The sequence below is a fragment of the Pipra filicauda genome, unplaced genomic scaffold (genome assembly GCF_003945595.2).
Source record: "Pipra filicauda isolate LSUMZ 115617 unplaced genomic scaffold, ASM394559v2 scaffold210_size2929891_pilon, whole genome shotgun sequence".
Lineage (NCBI taxonomy): Eukaryota > Metazoa > Chordata > Aves > Passeriformes > Pipridae > Pipra > Pipra filicauda.
The window spans coordinates 479389-496158 of NW_024104322.1; the positions used below are offsets into that span (position 1 = coordinate 479389).

At 41.3% G+C, this 16770-nt stretch overlaps 1 protein-coding gene across 5 annotated transcripts in view; it reads right to left on the minus strand.

Moving 5' to 3' along the window:
* The window catches only part of ZMIZ1 (zinc finger MIZ-type containing 1), a 348247-nt gene that overhangs the window by 225375 nt on the left and 106102 nt on the right, over window positions 1-16770 (minus strand). For all 5 annotated transcript variants that reach the window (XM_027720707.2, XM_039380994.1, XM_027720705.2 and 2 more), the window contains exon 3: window positions 2826-2908. The gene's annotated coding sequence lies outside the window, so the exon portion shown is untranslated. The remainder of the gene's footprint in view (window positions 1-2825; window positions 2909-16770) is intronic.

Consider the following 16770-nt stretch of genomic DNA (forward strand, 5'->3'; position numbering starts at 1 on the left):
CATTCATCTTCCCCCTCCCTCCCCATTTTTGCCAGGTTATTTTTAAAACAGATCAGTTCTCTGCCCTTGCTCAACAGGCAGCTAGGCTGAAAGGGGAAGGGAGAAGGATAAGATGCATCTCTGGCAGCCCAGGGTGTAAAAGGGACTGGAGGGTCCCTTCAGCCCACCTTGCCACTAAGACATAACATATCCATGGCATTACAGGCACACCGAGGTCCTCATAATCCCAGTCTGAGCTGGTGTTTGCAAAGCCTAAAAAGGAGCACATGCTATTCCTACAGCTAGAAAGAAGAGGTTTGCATAATCTTAACCCTCATATCCCAGGAGCCATAACTAATTCTGTGCTTTTCTGATTTGACTTGGGGATTCTACGACACCACAGCAGGACTTAGGAAATGGCTCTTCACTGTGACCTCCTCTGAGTGCCCATCTTCTGTTTGCATTACTCTAGCGTGCAAGATGACAGCTATCAAGTCAGATTCCTGAATGCCACTAACAATGACACATGCCAAAAGTAAACCATGAAGACCATCTAAACAACAGAGTTAGGCTTAGTATGTAGGTTGCCAGGTGTTACATTTAGTAAGAACTAATTCTAGACAAAATCAGCAATTAAAAAATTGTTGAATATCATTTAACTTTATTCTTTAAGAAACAGATTAATTATTAAAATTCACTGGACTGATCAAATAAAAACTCTTCTGAACTCCTAAAAAACCCCCACATTTAAAGTGTAATGAACTTAGCCTGCAAAAAAAAAAGGGGGGGGGGAGAATATAATAATTTTTTTTAAAATCCTCCTAAATTCCACTGTTCTTTCTGTGTGTTTATGAAGCCTCCGGAAATACCATGGCAAACATTCCAGCTCTACAGCAGTGAGGCCACATGACCCAAAGGCACAGCAAGGGACTTCTTTCCCAAGTTTCCTCACAGATCAAAAAGGTGATTTTTATTTTATTTTTGAAAACCAGGATTCAAGTCTTGGGAAATGTCCAGGAAATTTTCAAGAACACAGTTTTAAAAACAGTGTATTTCTTGATGTGGTGGGGTTTGGTGCTGAGTTTTCTTTTTGATAATTATTTGCTGCATTTCTATGCCTGCACATATTATTTTCTTATTATCTAAGAGCAGCACAATAGACCTATATTTAGGGGACATAAATACCGTATACTTTCTAAGGCATCTCTAAAAACTATTTGCAATGTCCTATAAATCTACTATTAGAGTTAAAATCAGTACTGCAGTATTTCTTAATATAATCAAGATTTTATATATAAAATTATGGAACTTAAAACCTCTCTTTCTTTTAGTCTTCCAGGATTATTTCAGTTAGAATTATTAATGAAAGGATTTATGCAAATAAGTTCTGTTAAACATTATGAAAAAATAAAATACTCAAAATGCAAACTAGAATCACAACCTCGTATTTTTACAAACAATCATGTGTAAGTACTTGGAAGTGATTGTTTAAAATGTAAGAGCATGGATGAATCATAATGTAATACGAGAGTATCAGATGAAATTTGTGATTGTCTGAAAACAAAATAGAAGAAAGCATCACCATACACGAAGGAAAACAGTCCTGCAGTACAAACGCACAGCAAACGGCAGGCACACACCACTAACTTGCTTTGCAGCCATGTCAGAAATGCTTCTAATTATCAGAGGTAAAAGAGGGATGGCATTTCTGCTGGAAGCAAGTTTTACACTTTAGTCTTTCCTCTCCCATCTCTTTCAGCCTATAAATATTAGTCTTACACATTTTTCTCCCATACAGCTCTTGAAAAGGTTGAGTTTTTCAAGGCTGAGAGCAGACAGAAATGTTCATCAAGAAATGCCTGGAGGTCAACTGTCTGTAACTCATCAAAGTGCAGCACTGAAAATATGGATGAGGAGACTTATATGAGCATGGTAAAGCAGATTTAAAAAAAAAAAAAAAATCTATGTTCTGATGATCATTAATTTTTTTCATTTCAGAAATGGGTTTAGTTATCATCCATGCACCCTCAGTGCTGATGGTCACAGGGTACAGACACCCTCCCTTACTCCAGCTGCATTCAAAACAACTACTAATACACCAAAGTGTCTTTAATACTACTTCCCAATATAAGGAAATGCCACAGGGATGTGACAAGGAGTGAAAGTAGAAATGACCCACATAGCAGTGTAAGGAGAGGTAGCTGGTCCACAAGAAAATTCGATGTAGACCAAATTCTTGAGAAGCAATGAACTTCACTGGAAATAAGGCAAAGATGAGCTTACCTATGGTTTTATAAAATACTTAAAATATTAAAAATAAAAACCTAAAAGCAAAGGAAAAGCAGCAACAGAACAAGTCTGCAAAGATTATTTTTCTTAATGAGGGAGGAAACAGAAATCCTAGAGTGGTCACTCTGCTTTTTTTTTAATTCTGTACAACAGCTGGACATAAGATATTGAATGCATTATTGAAACTACTGTTCATTTCTACTCAGAGATTTCTGCTTTGTTTATTATAAATACACATTTATTGGCAGCAAGTAGAACATATTACTGCTCTGTTTTATAGCTCGAATGGCTCATGCAAGGAGTAATTTGTTTGTATTCTGTATCAGGATCAATACTGTACCAGGGATAGCCCAAGGAATGTTTATGCTGAGGGCTTTGCTTGCAGCGTTTTGTTGTTGCAATCAATTGACCAAACAGGGCTTCTTCTTAAAACAACAAATAAACTCTGATAGTGACCAGATCAGCCATTCAAGCATAAAACACGACACAGCATCTGTAAAAAGACTGAAGCCCCACAAGTGTTTTCACCCCCCTGATGGTACACACAGCTTTCCTACCTGAATATTTCCTACTGGCCTTTCTTCCTCTCGGTAGCTGGGGACTGTTTCCTCAACGCCCTCACATAACAAGATCCATTTTCCTGCAATAAAAATACAGACACATCATGCTTCTGTTCTCCTGTATAACATGGCAACATTTGAAGTAGATCAGTGAACAGACCTGAAATGAATGAAGAGCATTTAGGAGTCCCAGGACCAAGCCTGGAAGACCACATCTAAGGTTGGGTTGGGGTTCCAGCCCAGCTCTGCCACCCCCAAGCTTTTGAGATTTGGTCCAGGAGTTTAAGTATTACAGGTTTTCATGCCTGTAACAATGAAATGAGAAAAAGATAATAAGAATTCTGTTGAGGTTTATAACAAAATTTCCTGGGCCAAATGCTAAATTTTGTTTCAGTTAAAGGTCATGCTGAAGTCTCTTTTATCCTCTTTATAAAGGGTACTCTCTGACTCTTGTGAGCTAAGTGCCATTAAAAAAAATAAACCAACCCCCAAACTTTGCTTAAGAAAATACACCAAAATACCTCAAAACCACCGTCCTGTCTGTAGCAAAACAAAGCAAGTTTATGGATTACACTGGCACAGCACTGCGACTTCTAGGAAATGCTTTTTAATTATAAAGAAAGACTGCAAAGGGAGACAGGGGAATGTTTACAGGCAGTATATATTTTGTTACATGCTGTTTCAGCAGGCAGACAAGGTGTCCTTACAGGCTTATACTAACCAGGCTCCAAAACTCAGCAAATATTGATAAAAGTAACACAATGACTACATTTTGCCTCTCTTTTGACTAACTTCCAAATAACCTCCATGCGAAAGAATTTTCCATTAAACATGAAAAAGCAAGCCCTACTTTGGAAAAAAAAAAAAGGCACACAATTTGCAGCCAGTTCAGGTTCCTCCCCAAGGACCACCTACAGGAGCAGACACTTTCATAACAACTCATATGATGCAGAAGTCACAGGTGACTTGAAAAAGTGCAGAAGAAAAACCTCAAGTTATTACAAATAACTTGTTAGTCATATTCAGTGTGTGTTCTGCAGTCATATTTATTTTGTTCAATGATAATTCACAAAGAATAAAAACATGACTGAAAACCCTAAGTTAGAAACAGCCATCCCACCCCATCACATACAGTGTCACCAAGGGACTGTCTGCTTCAGACAGGAACTCTGCTGGTTTTCTTGTCTCACAACAAAAGGCAATTTTACAGAAGTTACATATTGACAGGCACCCTGGGTGAATGATTCGCTTTTAAGGCCTCATTGAACTGTGAATGTTTTCGCCCAGAACGTGGATTTATTCTCATCTAGAAGTTTTCCCCAGTGCTTTTGTTCTGCTTATACAAGCCAGGAAAAACATGTTAATTGATTCAGATTTAGTATGTGTTAACATGACTTTCTCAGCTAATGCAGACTGGTCTTTAATGAAGTTGGAATTAGTTGTTTTAGTTTGTTCCTCCAAAGGATAAACTTTTGTTCTGCCTGCCTCAAGAGCTGGGTACTATTCCAGGTGTAACTGGATGGGGCTTTGGCAAACCAGTCTATAGCTTTTACTCGGATGCTTAAAACTTTACTTCTCACTCCTCTCTCCTGGACTCTTGCTTCCAACACTGCATTTGTGCAGCTGCATGGTTAGTTGGACTGAGGGAACTAATTTCCTTCAGCATGTTGTCTCATAAACAGCTGTGCCAACATAACACAGGGAGCAGGCACAGGGCAGCAGTGAACAGCCATGATGGCAGAGGGGAGGAACAGAGGCTGCTTAAACCAGCTTAAACTGCACTGCTGCAGCACACGAAGCCAAAGCTTTGCCCCCCTCCTCTGTGCTTTATTCTGCCCATCTGTAAAACTGGCACCACAATTCCTACTTTGTTTTATAAAGCATCTCTTAAAATGAAAGGGTTATCCATTAACATTTCTGTGAATTCACATCACAGACCACCCACCCCCTTCACAAATCAGGTCCAAGCTGATTCTAAGGACACTGGCACTGTCCCCACCAGCATCTGCTCCCTGGTTTCCCCACACAACCTGTTCAGGGGCTGTAGCATGTCCCCTCCACCACTCCAGCCTGCTCCTGTGCCCCCATGCCAGCCACAGCTCTGCCAGCACACTCCACAGGGTCCTCCTGGGAACTGCAATCAGCTTCTAAAAATAAAAGTAGCTTCTTATTAAAGCCCGATCCCTTCTCTCATCCTATTTCTAGGAAGATCCCCAAAACAGTCTCACTGGCAAAGTTTGCGGGTAAGAAGCTACACCTGAAAACGAGAATAGATGGGCAGGGAAGAGGCATCAACTGGAAAGCCCTTACAGCTGGCTGGCCTCAGCCACCTTTCCAGGTCTGAAACCATGGCCTTACTGTGGCACAACTACTTTTTATGTCGCACAATTTCCACCCCTGTCCACATTCACACCTGGTACACGGCCCGTTGTGCAGCTGCACCAGCAGACTCTGGGAATCACTGAGCCCTTTCCCCAAGCACCGACCGATGACCAGACCGGGAGCTGTGGGGTGGGAATGGGGGAAGGAGCAGAGCCAGTGGCGCTCCAGCTGGGAGGGTTTCCTGCTCTTCCAGATCCAGCAGAGGGAGCACAAAATCGCAGGTTTTTGGCCAAATGCTTTTTTGGCTACGAACCGCTCGATGCTCGCAATCCCGGGCACTCGGCATTAGGCTATTTCTATAGTAATGCATATGTGCTGCATTACAAGAGCATAACAGACAAAACTCGTGCTCAGTGCAGATTACACTGTAAAAATCAATACGGTGAAGGAGACGACCAACACAGGCCAGGAGGGCTGCAGGAGCCGAGGGGAGGAAGGAGAGGCTACATAGCAGGGCTGCCAACTCCAGTGATTTTATCGTGTCCCCTGCAGCAGTAGGAATTTTTCCTAAAGCCAGCTCTCCAAAGTCTCATCATCACATAAAAATTCCAGCTTTCAGCTCTTTGCGTGTTTGTTTTAAAGGATATATTTTGTCTCTAGGCTTCCAAAGTTCAAAAGCAAAGCTGTAAAGGTAAACCCCGAAGACTCAAATAGGAAAAGAAATACACGAACCCCCCAAATCTGTTCTCTCTACATCGTGGGCAAAACAATCTCAACTCATGGAATTTCACTTGATTTTACTGTATTTAGTGCCAGTTAGCACACTGCTAGTTACTGTTTCTGAAGCTGAAGGGGAAAAAAAAAAGGAGACTAAGCAGTTCAGCAAAGACTGAGGGGAACTCTCTTCCTTCACCTTCCCAAGGCTCAACTTGACTCCAACACCTTTTCTCCCCCTGCTTTATTAGCTTTATTAGCCTTGTTTCTGCCATGCCTGACCCAGCCCAATGCCTTTGGTGAGGCGACAGGCAGCACAGGAGGCCTCAGGTTGTGTGTGCAATGGTTTCTGTCTGCTCCTCTTTGCTTCTCATTCATCCTTCAGCTGCTCCTTGCTGCTTCACTTCATTTCTCCTGTCCCAGCCTGGACTCCTCCTTCCCTGGTCCCATTCCCTCAAGGAGACCCTCTCTTTGGCCTGGGGTGGCTGCAGACCCCCAAGGGTGCCCTCATTGCAGTCTGGGGCATTCCTGAAGGGCAGCCCAGACTATGTCCCCCACCCCTGCAGTCTCTGCTACCAAACCCACAAATTTTGGCCTGGTATAGTTGCAGCATTTTTTTCTTTTAACGTGGTGCTCTATTTTTTAGTGATTTTGCCAAGACGAATCAATGGAAAAGGTCAATATACATAAGGGAAACACCCAAGGCAAACTGTGCACTACAACAAGTCTTAAAATCAAAGCATATAAGAAATACTTTAAGGGGGAACTGGAAGACATCCAATAGGGAAGTAACACAACAGTTCATCTTTAAACCTCCCAAGTCTCAGCTGTATCACTGCAACAGACTTGGGTCAAGCACAAAGAACTTTCCCTGCTTTCTCATCACATCCGGGCCCCAGCTGGTGGCTGCCAGATTTGAGAGACAAGTTATTATACATCTTTTTGGGCTATCATAGATCTTCCTGGAGCCCTGTTTCTCTTCCTCAGCCTTACCCTCTGAGAAAAGCAGAAGAGACCCCAGGGTATCTCACTGTCTACACCTCAGCACTCAGCCTGTGCTGGACTTAAATAACTGTAAATAAATCAATTTCTAAGGGTAACCAAGAACAAAACATTCAGTTTCCATACACAAAATATCACTTGGCCTCTATGTACAGACAAAAATGAAGAGATAGCAAATAGGAAACACCCACACAGAAATTCCTGGAAAACAAAAATACTGCAAAGATAGACATTTGAAGTACGTTGTACAATCTTCCTATGGAAATATATAAGGCAGGTGCACTTCAGGGTATCTTCCTACTTTGACAAATCATTTTCAAGTTCCAGCATTACTCTCCTTGAACTGCAGAATATGTTCTAACTCAAAATTCCTGTAAAACCACAGCATGTCAGCAATCCCAACTTCTCATTTATCCAGGGCTGTAACTGGGTCATAAGTGAAGAACACGAAGTGCTGCTCTTCCTAAATAAGCTTACTGGTCAGCAAGCATACTTCTGCTATGCAAAAACATTAACAAACTTCTACAGAGTGCTTAAGTATTATATGCAGTCCTTATTAGGTATCGTAGCTCTCTATCAACTCAGGAGTTTTTAGAAACCTGGGCTTTTTTGAAATTCTGAAGCGACACAAAATCAACACCGAGTGTATGACTGACGAGCATCAGACACCATTCTCACTGACTAAGGGATAGTCTGCTAGTTTCATAAGAGAGACACAGAAAATGTTGTTGAAGTAAGCAATGCAAAATAGGTGACGATTTTGGACACAGAAAAAGAGAGGCAGAGAGAGACTAATGTCAATGCAGGTTTGTGTGCTCCTTCCCTGAGCAGAGATGGGATAAGGGAGGGAAGTAAAGCTGGGAAGATCGGGGGGGGGAAGGAAGCAGAACTGCAGCTTCTGACTGACAACTTCCAGCTTTGGCGACACCTAGACTTGGTCCTCAATAAACCTTATTAAAACAAGAACTAAAAAGCACACAAACACATCACACCAAAATGCAGCAGTCACATAGCTGTAAAACATAGGCATTCATCTGATGGAACAGACAGGATGAACACTCCTTCCAAACACAAGCAGAAGAAAGTCACAGGAAGCATCCAAGCTGCACTGAAACTCATCATGTGCCTCACCTACATAACACATCCTACATAACACATCCTCCTCCCTGCCACAGCAAGCCCCAGTGCCAGCCTCCTGCTTGCATCCTACTGGGGCTTCCCCATGGTCCCACAAAGTCCCAGGCAAACCCTTGGCCAGCACTCCTGCACTATCCCATTTCTTCCTGATACAGTTTGTTCCCAAAACAGAAGCAGGTTCCCATCGGGGGCTGCGATGGAGAAACTTGCCCACACTGAACAGCACAGACACTTAGTCTAACCTGTGGCTCCTGTATCACCCACTTACTGCAACCAGTCCTCCTGGGAGATTTCTCAGGCTCACTCTGCTAGATAGAATGCTATCAGGGTAGAGCAAAGTAAGAGAATCACAGTAATTAGTATTTCCATTTTGCTTGTGTTTTTTCCCCCCTTCTTTTTCACTGGAGTAGAAGCAAAAGTTTTGCTTGTTGTCACCATTTTCTCAATTAGTTTTCCCAATTTAAAAAAAAGTTACCTTTAGTTTTTTCTCTGCATAAACAGAAATGAAATCCATCTCACACTTGTATTTCACATTATTTAAAAAAAACCAAAACATAACTGGAGTACACCTTTTCTCATCTGTAGAAAGCCATGAATTTGCAATTTCCTTATTTTGAGATGGAAGGGAACATCTGGGTTGTGTCATACCCTACCTATGTAAGGCCTAACAGCAGCAGTTCACAGTATCATAATCTCCAGTTCAGCACAACAACATCTTTGTTGTCCTCCTGAGCTGTTCCACAAAAATCTAATTACTGAAAGAACCACTTTTCCAATCCTGCTCTCTTTTTCAGGCTGTATCTGAATTTAAGATGGGTCCAGTCAGTGCACCTAAAAACACCACTCCAAGATTGCTATTATCCATGTCTCTTGCCACAGCCCTGGAAACCCTCAAGTCCCTGGGGCAGTGCTGCACCCCACCTCCCTCCCACACCCCAGATTTAAGGGGCTGCATGAGAGTCAGCAGGCTGGATCAGGGGTCTAAGCAGGAACAGGGAAACAGGACTAGGAGAACAGGCACTTCAGCACATCTTTGTGAAACTATAACCTGACGCAGGTGGCTTTGGCCCGAGCTGAAATAAGAAAGATTTGCTGTGCCGGCCGTGTGCAAGGGAGTCAGTCCAGGCGCAGCTCTGAGCCCCCCACCAGGCTGCTCCTCCTCCAGCGCCTGCTCCAGCCTAACAGTGCCCAGCCAGAGACAGGAAAAAATCAGGCTGGGGCAGGTGAATCCAAAACAACTAAAGTTTGCAATTTGTTGTCATTTCACGAGTGCCCATCGTAGTCCCGGCTCCTCCCCTGCCCGCAGCAGGCAGCAGCACATCAGACTGCATCCCTTTAGAGCAGAGGACTGAGTTGCCTACTCACAGGCATAGGATAACAAGCACTATTACTCTTGGCTTAAACTGAACCATTGTTCTGGAGATTGGACACCTCTTGTAAAATCCCATTATTAGAGACCATTTGCCATCTACTTCCGTAGCAACTTTTTTAGTTTGTTTTGTTCTATTTTAGAAAAATTTTCCCCTTCCCTTTTCTTTAAGTCCTATTGTACGTACAGAGCCTTAAACAATAATCCACTCAAGCACAACCATGGAAGTGGCTTGAAGGAACAAAGGCTGCTTCTGGCATAGCCAGTGCATCTGACTCTCCCTGCGTACAGCTGCCTTTATATCCTCTGCAGATTTGCAGAGCACCAGAAGCTACAGATTTCCCTCTGCTTCTCCTGTGTGTTGGATGCAAAATAAACCACAGGCAGGAGGAACATACTAAAATTATACTTGAAGCATTGGCTAAGGGTGCAGGTAAGTCACAAGCAAGTTCTGCAGCTAATCTTGCTAAAGGAATAGGGAGAAGACTGACCTGAAAAGAAAGCAGTAGGCATGAGTAAGATGAATAAATAATAATAAAAAAAAAAATCTAACTCGAGGGAGGTGAAGCAGTGGAAGCAAAGCGTCTCAGGCTCTGCTAAAGAAGATTATTGCCACATCTAGCAGTTAGCACCCACCCAAGTAGTGTGCCATCAACTTAATTCTCAAACGAGACTAGCAGAACAGCAAGACAGGATTAGACATGCCTGTTTTTAACCATTCTTTGCTCTCTCTGGTGGAATACTATCAGCGCTGCATTGGCATCAAAATTACCACCCTTCAAAATGCACAGAACACATTTTTAATTTTACATGTCGCAGTCATGTCATATGAGGTTATTTATTTCTTAATTTAACGTGGTAAAACATATTTAATCTGTTTTGAGAAAAGAACAAATTGATTTAGCAAGCAGTTCAGGGCTCTCCCTGGAGACACTCAACCACATTCAGCAATCTGGATATAAGTTGAGACTTCACTAAAGTAATTTTAATTGTAGGTCATAAGAAATGTCAAGATATAAACCACCAAGGAATACTAAAAATTAAGCCATCATCTCCGAGAATAATAAATGTCATATATTTGGCAGCAGAATATTTTTTAAATCTTTCCAGCATTACTACTTAAGGACAGTAGCAGAGCAATGGGCTTAGAATTACACATAATATGTGTGCATTATTTTTGCTGGGGGGCAGGGGAGGGGAGTGGAACCAAAAACCTACATTAAGCACAAAAGTACTGGGGTGAAGGAAACTTAAACCACTACATTTGTATTGGTGGTGGTGTATTTTTTTCACTTTGTTTCACTACACTAAACATCTTTTGTTAATAAACAAGTTTTGCTTTGTCTTGGTCTGAAAGTGTTCCTCCCTAGTGCAGTATGGAACAGGGTTGTGTATACAGCACTGCACATGTGCAAAAAGGGAGCACAAAAGTGAGGAAAGCTGTTTTTTAAAGAAAACGTTAAAAACAAACAAACATAAACCCACAAAGCCTTAGAACACTTTCAGGGTCTTTTGCCCAGGTTTTACAAGGAAAAACTCTTCATTTTTTCTTAGTAAAAAAGTACTTTTTAAACAGGTTTTTTTTCATGTAAAAGATACACCCCAACTTGTGCATTTTTGAGCTGGATCCCCCATTTACTAAAACCCTTTTGCAGAGCTTAGCTGAAATCCCCAAAATTTTCCTTTGCACACTTGCCTCAAGTAACAATGATAAAAGAGGGCTCTGACCTTAGCAGATCAAAGTGAAAACCCCTCCAGTTTAACTTCTTAAAACAGAGGAAGTTAAAAATTAAGTGCAATCGTTTTCAAAACCAAGGAACAATATCTGAGAGCTCTCACTAAAGTATCTAAAGAAAACATATAAACCATCTCCTTCTCCCACATTCTCTGATCTGAAATAAAGCTAAAAGGTCAGCAATGTAAAATCAGGAGCAGATTTTTTTTTGTCATCTCTGCCTAATAACCTCTTAAACTTGATAAACATACAAATTTCCATTCCTGCCTTTAACTTCCACTCATGGGAGTGGAGACGAGAAAGGCATTTCCCTGCTTTTAGTTAAATCAGAATGTAACTCACCAGTAAACAGGTATTTGAACAGAAAGCAGTACAAGTGCTGTGCTGAAGACCCATATTAAAGAAAACAAGTTCACGAGTGGGGACGGAAAAAAAAAGTAATTTAACATCCTATATTGCTGCCAGTCAATTCATCAATTAAAAATTACAAACATCAATTTTGTTGGTTTTAGCCACTGTCCCCAGCAGGTGTGCCAAAACCTAGGGGTGAAATTCTGTTTCTCTAAATGTGAAGTTCGGCATTTCACACAAGATCAAATCTATCCTCCACCACGCCCGTTTTCTTTACTGCCTTCACATCAGCTCCCTGAATGCTACTATACCCTAACCACTCTCTTCTGTAATATTAAACACCACATACATGCAAACCCCTGTTTGCACGTGGTGTGTGGGGGGGTGGGCATTGCCTGCTTTGCCTGTGTGAGTGGTGCTGTGGTGGCAGGGAAGCGAATGGCAGGGAAAGCTGCAAAACCGTGACCCACGTAAGATGCAGGCAAACACAATTTCAGAGATCCAGGCCTTTAATGCAAATTAACATCACAGAAATAAAAGCTCTGAAAGGAATAATTGCACAGATGTCTCAGAGAAAGAGTCTTATCTTGGGATTTAATAGCTAGAAGCAGTCTTCCCCCCAGCTTCTCTTTAGGTCATTTGGTCGCAGCAGACAGTGCTCCTTGCTGTCTATCACACAAGCCATTACACAAGTGCTGTCAAACTGGTAGCCCTGGATCCTGGTTTTCTGGTGCCCTGGAGGGCTGCAGGGGCCTTCCCTGATGCCAAGCCCTGCCAGGCTGCCCACACTAAAACCGAGGTCATCGGCAGTTCGGAGAGGCAGCGTTACACAATTCATGTTCTGCGTGGACATCTGAGCTGGAAAGACAGTCATTTCAAAGTAAACTGAAGTTTGCCTCAAGATCTTTTAAGTTTTACTGCAGGCTGTTCTTAAACTCTTCCACTGATAGCATTTGTAAAACTCGAATTAATTTTCTGTGACACTGAAAGAGGGAGGGAGAGACTCTAAACAAAACCCCAGTCCTGCCTCACTGACTTCACTCCTTATATCTGCACAAATATTCACTCGCTTCTCTGTTGTCCTCAAAAGCCCTTTCTCTCCAACACACCAAAAGCCTTTAACCCATATTAAAGCCACTATCATCCACAGCCCTAGCTCCAAACAGGCACTGCCGAGACAAACCCACTACTCCATAAGAGGTGAGCCCTGGAAAAGCTCAGACACTCGGAGATGTGGCTGCCACGGACCATCTGCTGTGTCCCTCCAACAGAGAGGAGGCTCCCTGCAGCAGAGCTGGCCAGGGGCTCTTATCCACACCTCTGCTTTACACGCACACGGGGTGCTTCGGTCAAGGAAAGTGTATTTTTTACAAGGAAGTGGACAGTTTCAACAACTGAGGCAGAGGCAAACATTGCCTTCTGGCAGCTCCTCTCCGGGGGTGGGATGGACATCCGAGGAGGGGTGAATTAGAGGGAGAACAGCTGTTTGCTCAGTGAATGAGTCACAGGACTCAGCTATTAATTCTTCCTCTCAAGAGAATATGCCCCCATGCCAGCCCACCCACCATCCTATAAAACAAACAAATATATAATGGAGGTCAGGGAGGAGGAGCTCAGTAAGAGGAAAGGAAAAAAAAAAAAAAAAAAGAGAAAAAAACAGCCAAGCATTTAGTATTTACATAAGAATGAAATGTTTCATTAATTACATACAGAATCAATTTGCAGCTATTTTCCTTAAATTTCTCAGTCAAACCCACAGATTTGAAGCACTTTGAACTGTGCTGTGCCAGTAATTGTGGATGAATATTTTAGATCAGTCTTGAATCACTGTACTGCACACACCAAATGAACTAATAAGCTACTCATGTGCGGACTACTAATGTATTTTCTTTCTTTGCTAGACAGATGGAGTGCAGTTTAAAATCAGTTGAATTGGCTACTGGGAAGCTTCAGAAAGGCTTAGAAAAATCTTTAGTTCTACTGTTTTATTAAAAATACCACTCAATAGCCTGCATGCATTAAAAAGGAGTTGGGAAGATGCAGAAAAACCCAAACAAGTTTACAAAGATACGAAGGAAGAGTCTGACATTTCATGCAACTATAGCAAGCTTCAGAGAATGACAGTGCATTGTGAAATGTTATTAAAGAACTACTGAAAAGATGGACACCCTTGCCATCTATATGATATTTATCACAATACAACCATTTATGGGCAGTCATTTTAAATCACATATAGCAGCATATCAGTTCTGTAATCTGACAGATGTGTTCTAGTTTACAGAAGCATCTGTTGAGTCATCAGGACATCAGAATAGTTAATTGCACTTTGGGGATGCTTTCAGAGATTAAAAGTTGCCTTACTTCAAGCAAATTTTAAGTGTCCTTATAGATTAAACTCCTTTTTCATATACAAAATTAACATATGTACCCACACTCCAGAGAAATTAATGTATGAAATGTAAAGCATAACTTCCCTTAGAGATCATCTGTTTTCTTCCGCCTCCTGTGCATTGCCTCACACTGTGCTCAGCAATATGGAACAGAAAACAAAAATACAACTTGAATCATGCATGATTCTGAAATATAAACTAAGACATGGCCTACACTGTCTGGGCAAAGACTACAGATCCTGTTTCAGGTCAAGAAATTTTAAAAAACATCTAACAGCTAAAAACTACTGGATGATGTCTGCTTCTCTTTTTGGCAAAATGCTTATAATTATATTTCATAAGCTTTTATTACTGTTTATTCTAAAAGGAACACTGTACAGGCTGTATCTTTCACCACCACAAGAAAATGAGACAAGCCAGGAGAACCACCCACAAGATTAAACATGGGCTGAAAGACATGGAGACATTCCCCAGCTGAAGATGTACCAATTGCATCCTATACCCAGCTAAGGACTAGAAGCAAACTCCATTCATACACCTACTTATCCAAATATTTGAATTAAAAATACTAAAATACTTGTGGAAAACTCCTATGAGTTTTTCTCAAAATATGTGAGCAGATGAGATCTTTCCCATGCTTCCAACCTGAATTTCCTTGCAGTCTTCTGGCCTCCACAGCAGTAGGAGGATTAAGAGGATTATTTCTTAGGAAGAAAGATCTATCATATAAACTTTGATTTAAACAATTTAGGAGTGGAATTTTTGTTTGGTTGGTGTTTTACCAAAAAACCCCAACAAAACAAAATGAATTAGTCAAAAAAAGGTATAATTGGCTGTTTCTCAGACGTGATTGAATCCATCTGGTCTGTAGCTCATGAACCACAGGGATCCCACGATTAATTCAATGAACTATTTGATTTCACTCAAGGAGCAATCATAGAGCTCAAGTGCATAACCAAGAGCACCATACAAGAATACAGACACCAGCACTGCATCTGGGCTTTGCTTCCTATAAATCCTGAAGCGACAGCACACCTCAACCTAACTACACTGTTATTCTTTAGTGCAGAGGAAATCAAACTTGAAGTGAGAGTGTAAAACTTGAGACAAGCACTGCAATCATGACCATGCTTTAAAAAGGTCCCGTACTTCGGAAGTTACAGCATATTCCCTTGCTGCTAAACCAAACTGAGATTGCTGTCTCAGTGGCATTAAATTATTAGCTAATTAGCCCTGAGTAAGGACAACAGTATGTTGATGCTGGCAAGCTGTGAAAAGAACACTTCAGCAAAGAAGATCAATAGCATTTTTGTCTGGCTTACAATAAGAAAACTGCTGGCCCAGGTTATGAGTTTAAGCCATTTTTCATTTGGCAGACAAGACAGCACTAGTGACAGATCAATACAGTAACTTTATGATAGGCTGCTGCTCCTGCAGATGGCAGGACCATAAACAGGCATCATTTTTAAAGCCTGAAGTGATCCATTACTTGGACAGAAACCACCTGACCTTTCATAATATTTAGACATTTCTACACAAAAAGGAAAATCAGAAAACAAAACACAGGGAAAATCAGGAGAATTAGCTGTCCTGTAAGACAGAAGGGAATATCAGTTGTCTGAAATTCAGTATTTAAAGTAGCAAGCTTTGTGGTATTTGGGAGATCACAGGTTGACACGAGGTAACTACTCATCTCTTCAAAGAGAAACTGTTCCTGGAGATCAATCTAATGATGCAATTTTCTTATCTCTAGGTAATGTGGGACAGGAGAAGAGCCTATTTATAATCTTTGAGGAAAAAAACCCCACAGACCAATCAACCACATTATGTGTCCTTAAAACACTAAATGAGTCACTTTTAACACCTGCAATTAGCATACATTTGAGAGAACATAGCTACAAATGGATGGTTATTTTTCCCATTTTGCAATATACACACTGTAGCAATTGGTTCTGTACCACTATTAGGATTGCCTATAGTGTTCCACTGTTTCAACAAAAGCAAAGTAAAATCAGAGGAAGGTTTTAAAATTCTAATGCTTTTATGGCAAGACCTCCCGTTGAAGAGAATGTAAAGGACAGCACCTTAATAAATTATTCAGGCCACATCTTCAGCTGAGGACACAGGTGGAGCATCTGGCCCTACAGTTACAGTCTTCTCTTTACTATAAACATGAAATAACCACAGAACATGGTGAATCAATCATACAACCAGCTTGCCTCTGCCTCCCTGTCTGAGGCTGGTTTGTGTCAATTACTACAGAAATATCTGCTTAAGCAGGAAACTAATTTTACAAAAGCACATTGGGTTCATGGGCTTTCATCAATACTTTTTGGCTGCTGCAAGTAACTAATTAACATTAATGTCAACATAAAGGATAGAAGAAGGAGGAAAATATTAACGAGCATAGTATAAAAACTGAGCTGGCAGCTTCTTCCCCATACAGTACTGCCATGCAACCAGCTCCCAGTCCATGCCTGAAAAATGAGTTGTTATTATTAATTTGGTCACTAATTTTACTTTGCATGATGTAAGCAAACAGCACTACATTTTCTCTTTAACTAATGCCAATTATACACAGCATTAGTTTAAAATACAACAGAATAGCACACAAACCAGAAGTCTTTTGACTGGGCTCCACTCGTGCTAAGAATAACTTGGCACACACGTACACGATGCTCAATCTGCCAATGATCTGCTTTGCTCCAAAACTCCCCCCTCTGCATCTTCTTCAAGATCCTATATACGTCAAGCTGTGTTAAAGCAAGAAAACTAAGTATTGAACCTATTTTTAAAACAAATTGAATTTCTTTAAACTCAAATGCAAAGGACAGTTTCAACAGTTTCACATCTATAATCTCCTCCGTTTTCAGCATGCACAAGGGCTCTTTATTCCCAGCCGTGCATAGACATGCTGTCCGC